This window comes from Hyperolius riggenbachi, chromosome 1, assembly GCF_040937935.1.
Source record: "Hyperolius riggenbachi isolate aHypRig1 chromosome 1, aHypRig1.pri, whole genome shotgun sequence".
NCBI lineage: Eukaryota > Metazoa > Chordata > Amphibia > Anura > Hyperoliidae > Hyperolius > Hyperolius riggenbachi.
Window position 1 is genome coordinate 454678408 of NC_090646.1, and position 10415 is coordinate 454688822.

Consider the following 10415-nt stretch of genomic DNA (forward strand, 5'->3'; position numbering starts at 1 on the left):
CACACATCCTGTGCGCTGATCACGGAGAGAATTCCACAATCGTTACTGTATGACCAGCCCAACCGAAATTCCCAGTGTAGAGGGAATTTCTGATTTGTACGATTTGGTCAAAGATGGGTCCTGTATCTTTAAGAGGTTTAAGATATTGGACTCTGAAACCAGAGATGAGTTTATATCCGAATGTTCCAGATTCTTGGCAAATCCTGACTTTCAGGCCACCAATATTTCCACTTGGAGTGCTCAGATTGCTTACAATCTTTTCCAAGAGGATCTGTTTGTATGGGCGGATGAGTGTGCCAAACACGTGAATCTGAGACATAACCCTCGCAGATTTCTGAGTCATGTATTTTCTCGTAATCTTAGAATTCCCCTGCCAGGTAATTTCTATGAGTTTTTTCCTGCAGAGCATGATGCTGATCAGATCAGCTCATGCAACATTTCTGTGTCATTACCATATGTTAATGAATTGGTGCTTGCAGGCCAATCTGCTGATTCGGCTTGTCAGTAGTGTTGGGCGAACAGTGTTCGCCACTGTTCGGGTTCTGCAGAACATCACCCTGTTCGGGTGAAGTTCGAGTTCGGCCGAACACCTGACGGTGCTCGGCCAAACCGTTCGGGCACATGGCCGAACTAAGAGCGCATGGCCGAACGTTCCCCGAACGTTCGGCTAGCGCTGTGATTGGCCGAACGGGTCACGTGGTTCGGGCCCGAATGCGCTCTGATTGGCCGAACGGTCACGTGGTTCGGGTAAATAAATACCCGAACCACGTCATATCTCCGCCATTTCTCTGTGGGTTTAGCTTTGGGTAGGCAGGCAGGGTAGTTCGCTCTCCAGCCACGCTAGCCAGGGTCCCCCCCAGTCATTGTGTGTCGCTGCTGGGAACAGTAGTACACCGCTCGCTCAGCCACACTATATTTATAGCATTGTTTACTGCCACTGTGTACCTCGCTCAGCCACGCTATATATAGCATTGTGTTTTCTGACACTCTGTGTACACGGCTTAGCCTGGCTATATAGCATTGTGTGTACTGCCACTGTGCACCTCGCTCAGCCACGCTATATATAGCATTGTGTTTTCTGACACTCTGTGTTCACGGCTTAGCCTGACTATATAGCATTGTGTGTACTGCCACTGTGCACCTCGCTCAGCCACGCTATATATAGCATTGTGTTTTCTGACACTCTGTGTACACGGCTTAGCCTGACTATATAGCATTGTGTGTACTGCCACTGTGCACCTCGCTCAGCCACGCTATATATAGCATTGTGTTTACTGCCACTCTGTGTACACCGCTCAGCCAGACTATATACCATTGTTTACTGACACTCTGTGTACACCGCTCAGCCAGACTATATACCATTGTTTACTGACACTCTGTGTACACGGCTCAGCCTGACTATATAGCATTGTGTGTACTGCCACTGTGCACCTCGCTCAGCCACGCTATATATAGCATTGTGTTTTCTGACACTCTGTGTACACGGCTTAGCCTGACTATATAGCATTGTGTGTACTGCCACTGTGCACCTCGCTCAGCCACGCTATATATAGCATTGTGTTTACTGCCACTCTGTGTACACCGCTCAGCCAGACTATATACCATTGTTTACTGACACTCTGTGTACACCGCTCAGCCAGACTATATACCATTGTTTACTGACACTCTGTGTACACGGCTCAGCCTGACTATATAGCATTGTGTGTACTGCCACTGTGTACCTCGCTCAGCCACGCTATATATAGCATTGTTTACTGACACTCTGTGTACACGGCTCAGCCAGACTATATAGCATTGTGTGTACTGCCACTCTGTGTACACGGCTCAGCCAGACTATATATCATTGTGTGTACTGCCACTCTGTGTACACCGCTCAGCCAGACTATATAGCATTGTGTGTACTGCCACTCTGTGTACACCGCTCAGCCAGACTATATAGCATTGTGTTTACTTCCACTCTGTGTCTGCTGGGCCTGGGAACAGTAGTACACCGCTCACCCGCCACTGTATAGCATTGTGCTCTGTGTCGCTGCTGGGAATAGTGGTACTGTATAGCATTTCTGTACTGCCACTGTACTGCTGCCAGTCAGCGTGTACTGTAAGGATAAGTGAAATGAGGAAGAAATCCGGTGAAAGAGGAAGGGGCAAGGGAAGAGGTGTTTCCCCTGACGGTTCACGTACAGGCCACAGGGGAGCACCCAAGAAAACCCACTCAATACCGCCCATGTTGTCCAGGACAACAACCCTCACAAATCCAAAAGAACAGGACCAGATAATTACTTGGATGACCTCTCAAGCGTCCAGCAGTGGGTTAAGCAGCACCAGCACATCACGCACGAGGTCCGAGTCCTCAGCCAGTTACAAGGAGCCAGTGGGTACAAAGCTGACACAACCGGCAGCGACACCACGCACACAACTGCCAGATAACCAGTCCGATGAATTACCTCAGGACACAATGGGGTATTCGCAGGAGCTATTCCCAGCCCAACAAACTTCCACCTTTCAAAGGTCAATGGAGGAACAGCCAGAAATGTTGTGCCCGGATTCACAACCATTAACTGTGGGAAATGCACCGCACACTGAAATACAAGGCGAGTCCGAGGAGGACTCGGAAACCCAAATCCCAGAGCAAGTTGGGCAGGAGGGGTTGCAATTGCAGGAGGTCGGCCGACAAGATCTGGAAGACGACGTTGGAGTGAGCTGCGCAGAGGTTGTTCTGGGGAGCTCTACTTCACGGCGGCGGCCCCCCACAATGACATATGACGAGTTTGAGGAGATGGAAGAGGAGGGTATGGACAATGTGGACATAGACCCAGATTTTGTTTGTGAACGAGAACATCGCCGTCGTAGCAGCAGCACAGATGAGTCTGTTGAAGAACCCACTGCTGCACGAGTTCGCCTTGTGCCACAAGGTAGGCGGCGCGCAATTTCAGGCACCACAAGCGTGGAAGTTCAAGTGAGAGGCAAAAGAGGAGCAAACAGAAATCGCCAGCAAGGAGGCAGGTGCTCCAAAGTCTGGGCTTTCTTTGAAGACTGCACTGAGGATGTTACCATGGCGATTTGCAAGGTGTGCAAGACCCGCCTGAGCAGGGGGAAAAGTATTAACAACCTCTCCACCACCAGCATGAGCCGCCACATGCTATCCAAACATCCCACTCTGTGGGCAAATGCGGCAGGACAGGGTACCAGCAACACTGCCTCCCTTGGGTTCACCAGACTCACCACCAGACCCGCCTCAGCAGCAGCAGTAGCCCAGCCATTGCGTGATTCACAACATTCACAAACATCAGACGACGCTGACACTGTCACTTTCCGGAGTAGTGCTCTTGAGGTCTCCCAGTGTTCATCAAACACAACAACCAACAGCCCTTCCGTGTGCAGCGCTACGGTTCAGTTGTCTGTGTCGGAGATGTTTGAGCGCAAGAGGAAATTGCCAGCAAATGACCCCCGGGCCGTGGCAGTAACAGCCAGCATAGCCAAGCTTCTGGCCTGCGAAATGCTGCCATATCGAGTGGTGGAGACAAACAGCTTCAAGGGCATGATGTCAGTGGCCATCCCACGTTACGTGGTTCCCAGCCGCTACCACTTTGCGCGCTCTGCAGTGCCTGAGTTGCATGAGCACGTGGTCAGCAAAATAACCCGAAGCTTGAAGAATGCCGTTGCCTGCAAGGTTCACCTCACCACTGACACTTGGACGAGTGCGTTCGGACAGGGTCGATACATCTCCCTTACCGCGCACTGGGTGAACCTTGTGGAGCCTGGCAGCGATTCCTCACCTGCTACGGCGCGGGTGTTGCCCACGCCGCAAACAGCTGCACCGCCATCCCTCCCACTGGATAACAACAGCAGCACCTACCTCTCTGACTCCTTCTCCTCCAACGCATCTCAAAGCTGTACCTCATCCGGAAACGCTAACCCAGCAGCAGTAGGATCGTGGAAGCAGTGCAGCACAGCTGTTGGCATGCGTCAGCAAGCGTTGCTGAAGCTGATCAGCCTTGGGGATAAGCAGCACACAGGGGAGGAAATTTGGAAGGGAATAAAGGAACAGACGGATTTGTGGCTGGCACCGCTGGACCTGAAACCGGGCATGGTTGTGTGTGATAATGGGAGTAATCTCATTCGCGCTTTAAGGTTGGCTAAGCTGACACACATCCCTTGCCTGGCACACGTGATGACGCAGAATTCTGGGTGCAGCGATATTAAAGTTAGGGAGTCAGTGTGTGTTCCAGTAAATATTCCTGTACGTTCTGCTCATGATGATGAAATTCAGTCTCAGTTTATGGTGGAACCTTCCCTGGGACATCTGCCCTGTTCACAAAATAAAGTTCCAGTTTTGCCCTGTAACATGGATAGTTCAGAATCCTTCTCAGAAAACTTGAAAAATGATGTTCCTGAGGTCTTGTCTGATGTCCTGGAGACCTCCGAGTTCCTCCCAGAGGGTGCAGAACTTGTAGGAGATGTCTCCTGCCCCCCAAGTCCTTCTGAGGTGTTGCCCACTTCAGTAGGCATTGCTGTTGTGCTGACTACCTTTGCAGCTCTGACGGAGCTTCACGCCTGTGTAGTCAATGATGATTTTGCAGTCACAGAAATTTCTGAATTTGAGTCCGAGTCTTCTTTTGAAAGACCAGTGCCTGTGGCCCCTACTCGTGATGAATTTATGCCCGGTCCTGGTTTTGGTTTCCTCGTATTGGACCTTGAGGTTGGCAGTTCCCCAACATGTCCTGAGGTTTCTGCTGGGTGGGAGACATACCTCTGTAAATGACAATCTTTTGATTTTTTTACACACAATTGTCCATTTACAGAGGTATTTCTCCCACCCAGCATGGGTATGTGTAAAAATACACCTCAAAACACATTGTACTACTTCTCCCGAGTATGGCGATACCACATGTGTGGCACTTTTTTGCACCCTAACTGCGCTAAAGGGCCCAAAGTCCAATGAGTACCTTTAGGATTTCACAGGTCATTTTGAGAAATTTCGTTTCAAGACTACTCCTCACGGTTTAGGGCCCCTAAAATGCCAGGGCAGTATAGGAACCCCACAAATGACCCCATTTTAGAAAGAAGACACCCCAAGGTATTCCGTTAGGAGTATGGTGAGTTCATAGAAGATTTTATTTTTTGTCAAAAGTTAGCGGAAATTGATTTTAATTGTGTTTTTTCACAAAGTGTCATTTTCCGCTAACTTGTGACAAAAAATAAAATCTTCTATGAACTCGCCATACTACTAACGGAATACCTTGGGGTGTCTTCTTTCTAAAATGGGGTCATTTGTGGGGTTCCTATACTGCCCTGGCATTTTAGGGGCCCTAAACCGTGAGGAGTAGTCTTGAAACGAAATTTCTCAAAATGACCTGTGAAATCCTAAAGGTACTCATTGGACTTTGGGCCCTTTAGCGCAGTTAGGGTGCAAAAAAGTGCCACACATGTGGTATTGCCGTACTCAGGAGAAGTAGTATAATGTGTTTTGTGGTGTATTTTTACACATACCCATGCTGAGTGGGAGAAATATCTCTGTAAATGGACAATTGTGTGTAAAAAAAATTAACAAATTGTCATTTACAGAGATATTTCTCCCACCCAGCATGGGTATGTGTAAAAATACACCCCAAAACACATTATACTACTTCTCCTGAGTACGGCAATACCACATGTGTGGCACTTTTTTGCAGCCTAACTGCGCTAAGGGGTCCAAAGTCCAATGAGCACCTTTAGGCTTTACAGGGGTGCTTACAATTTAGCACCCCCCAAAATGTCAGGACAGTAAACACACCCCACAAATGATCCCATTTTGGAAAGTAGACCCTTCAAGGTATTGAGAGAGGGGCATGGTGAGTCCGTGGCAGATTTCATTTTTTTTTTGTCGCAAGTTAGAAGAAATGGAAACTTTTTTTTTTTTTTTTTTTTCTCACAAAGTGTCATTTTCCGCTTACTTGTGACAAAAAATAATATCTTCTATGAACTCACTATGCCTCTCAGTGAATACTTTGGGATGTCTTCTTTCCAAAATGGGGTCATTTGGGGGGTATTTATACTATCCTGGAATTCTAGCCCCTCATGAAACATGACAGGGGGTCAGAAAAGTCAGAGATGCTTGAAAATGGGAAAATTCACTTTTTGCACCATAGTTTGTAAACGCTATAACTTTTACCCAAACCAATAAATATACACTGAATGGGTTTTTTTTATCAAAAACATGTTTGTCCACATTTTTCGCGCTGCATGTATACAGAAATTTTACTTTATTTGAAAAATGTCAGCACAGAAAGTTAAAAAAATCATTTTTTTGCCAAAATTCATGTCTTTTTTGATGAATATAATAAAAAGTAAAAATCGCAGGAGCAATCAAATAGCCCCAAAAGAAAGCTGTATTAGTGACAAGAAAAGGAGCCAAAATTCATTTAGGTGGTAGGTTGTATGAGCGAGCAATAAACCGTGAAAGCTGCAGTGGTCTGAATGGAAAAAAAGTGGCCGGTCCTTAAGGGGTAGAAAGCCCTAGGTCCTCAAGTGGTTAAAGATTACTGGGAGTCAGCAAAATAAGTTATTTTTTTGTTGAAGACAGACAGCTCCATAGGACTGCACCTCATTCACAAATTGCCTTATCTGCCACTGCAAAGCTCAAGTCATTTGCTTAAAGAGACACTGAAGCGAAAAAAAAATGATGATATTATGATTTGTATGTGTAGCACAGCTAAGAAATAAAACATTAAGATCAGATACATCAGTGTAATTGTTTCCAGTACAGGAAGAGTTGAGAAACTCCAGTTGTTATCTCTATGCAAACAAGCCATTAAGCTCTCCGACTAAGTTAGTCGTGGAGAGGGCTGTTATCTGACTTTTATTATCTCAACTGTTCCTGGACTATTTACTTTTCCTCTTCTAGAGGAGAGGTCAATACTTCACAGACTGCTCTGAAAGACTCATTTTGAATGCTGAGTGTTGTGTAATCTGCACATATTATAGAATGATGCAATGTTAGAAAAAACACTATATACCTGAAAATAAAAGTATGAGAATATTTTCTTTGCTGCTAATCTTCTAGTAATTATTCATAGTACACAACCAATTCACTATATCATATTTTTTTCCACTTCAGTGTCTCTTTAATGAATAGGTTGAAGGCTAATCTTGCACAGACATTGGCAGCATATCGCCTGCAATATGTTTTGCAGCTAACTTGTGTTTTATGTCACGATATATTCCCTAAAATAAAAATTGATGCTTATCTTTAAGTCTATGTGGCTCAATTGGAGGATAACTGGCTATTTAATGTGAAGTAGCCTCTCCGGACACAATACAGCTGATCCCAATTGACAGTTATCCTTGACTAGATTAGATGTGCATGTGGCTGCCTGAGCTCTATTGCACACTAATTGCTGATTCAGGCCAGTTTTATACTATACTTTTTGTGGTCTAATGCTCCTGCCCCACTGCAAAAATTGTCCTTTATGTGACCCTGAACCATGGTGCGATGCATCACACCACATTACCTATGTAAGGCTCCACTGACTTTCATTGCAGTAAGAAAAAAGTATTGCAATGCAAGTTTTCAGTGCAACTGCGAAAAGGACCTCAGTCAAAAATATCAGCCAACATATAAAAGGGGCAATTACAAACTTGTCTAGGGTTAAAAAAAAAGGATTACATTATAAAGTATCAAAAGCATCAAAAGCTATCCCTATGTCTAGGGAAAACAGAAAAGATTGGTTTTGTTTACATTTCCAGTTATTGTTGTTAATATTTAGAACTCTCTGGGTGTTTTACACTAGTTTGTAGTATATACAGTATCTACTTTAATCTCCATTTCATAACTTTGGTTAGTAATTTTACATCTACACTAATGAGGGATGGTGGATGGAATTTTTCCCATCAGAACTATTTCTTTTCTCTTTTGGAATACAAGACTATACTCTGGGTAGGTAATAAGAGAGGTATCTTACCTCTTCGGATGCAAAACACCAATATATTAGAAAACATTTTTATTTATGTGCGATTGTACAGATGACAATGCGTTTCAGGGGTCCTTTCTAGCTTCCTCGTGTCAATAATGCAGACAAGTGCCTTTTCTATGACTCTGTGGAGCATGGGTACCTCTAAGACCACTAGGTATCCAGGCTCCAGTCATAGTAAAGGCACTTGTCTGTATTATTGACCTAATGAAGCTGGCAAGGACCTGTGAAACACCTTGTCATTTGTACAATCATACTTGAATGAAAATCTTTCACAATACATTGGTGTTTTGCATCTGAAGAGGTAAGATACATATATATATAGTGTTTATTCAGTATATTCCTGGGTGCCTCCACCCCCTGAAATTGTATTCCAAAATAGAAAAGAGATAGTTCTGTCCATCCAATATCCCTCATCAGTGTAGATGTAAGAATTACTAACCAAAGTGGATATATACTGCAAATGTATGTTATTCTGAAATGCCAACAACTTTAAAATCAGAATTATAACAAATACAAACACAGATAAAGAAACTTGGCAGTGTGATGCAACTAACTGAAAGAATCTTCCAGGTGTTTGTGGAAGGCATCTGAGATCTAAGTTGTGTTCCACTTTACTTGATTATTATGGACAAACTGTGATTATGAAGGACTACCTTGGCCAAGCCTGCCATGTATGGTCCATATGGTGCTGACAATGAGGCATAGAGGACATCCCTGTAAAAGAACTCAAAAGAGGATGACAAAGAGTAGGCAGAAGGGGCCTATACTTGGTCACCTACTTTAATACAGCTCCAGGTTGGAAAGCTGTGAATGATTACTAGGGTACCAAAATAAGCCCCAACATGGCTAAATGCAGGTTCTCAATAAGAATATCTAACTTTTTTTGCAATTTTTGGTTTGAACAATAACAATAGAAAATAAATGTGTCACTTTGTCATTGAAGGAAAACATTGAGCCTTTAAATCTCTTACTTGAACAATGCTAACATAGAAGAGTGACAGAGGTTACAAGCAATGTCATAGAGTCACTTCATCAATGGAACAAAGTAGGCATTTGTCTTTTGTTTCAAAGTGTACCAGAGAAATAGGAAGAAATGATTTTAGTCAGATATGACTTTAGTCAGATGTGCATTAATTTTAAGTGCATGATTTGAAGTGCACAGCAAAAGACCCAAATTAGACCAGAATTGAACCAGAAGGGAACAGAAGGAACTGCCAGGAGACTCGGCACTTTGATCACATGGTTTGCTACTTAACTGTTTTTCATCTGTTTCACCATATGCTTGCTTGTTTCTGCAATTCCTGTTTCTAAACATACCCCACCCTCCTGCTGTCAGCTATCAATCGCCCTGTAGATCCCTTCAGAATGTTTAAAATGTCTTTCTCAACCGCTTCTTTTTGCCTTCTGTTCCTGAAAATCCACATGTCACTTCATCCTCCCACTGTCAGCAACACCATACAGATTGCTCCCTCTCTGCTATCGTCTCCCCTTTTCTCTAGCCACGAACTATTCCTATTTCTGTGCTCACACTACCCCTCCTCTGCTCTCACTAAACCTAACTTGCATACACACAAGTCCCACCCCCACATCTCTCTGCTCTGCCTACTACTCCTTCTGGCTTCTGGTGACATATCACCGAACCCAGGGCCCACTCCTAGACCTCACACTGCTCAGACTACAACTCATTCCACCAATAACAAACCTCACCACCTCCCCTCCCAGAACACCTACAATCTTATTGACATCCCCCTTCTTCCCAGCTCTCCCCTCCCCATATCTGGGGCTCTATGGAACTCCCGCTCCGTTTGTAATAAACTGGCCTTTATTCATGACATGTTTATCTCCAACACTTTCACCTTCCTGGGGCTCACTGAAACATGGATAACTCCATCAGACACGGTGTCTCCAGCTGCTCTATCATATGGTGGTCTAAAATTTAGTCATGCCCCTAGACCTGGCCACAAACATGGAGGGGGGGTGGGGATCCTCCTCTCTGAACACTGTTCCTTTAAGCCACTCACACCACTGCCCGCACTCTCATCCTTTGAAGTTCATGCTGTCTGTCTCTACTCTCCATACCACATTCAGATTGCTATTATCTACCGCCCGCCCGGTCCAGCCTCTACTTTCATTGATCACTTTTCAGCATGGCTTCTCCAGTTCCTCTCCACTGATATACCCTCTATCATCATTGGAGATTTTAATATACCCATCGATACTAATTGCCCTACTGCCACCAAACTGCTCTCTCTCACCTCCTCGTTTGACCTCGCCCAATGGTCCTCCACTTCCACCCACAAAGACGACCACACTCTTGACCTTGTCTTTACCCGCCTCTGTTCTATTTCAAGCTTTCATAACACTCCGCTTCCCCTCTCAGACCACAACCTTCTTACCTTCTCAATCAATTCTTCTCTACCGTCAACTCCTCCAACACTACACCATACAGTCACGCGCAGGAAT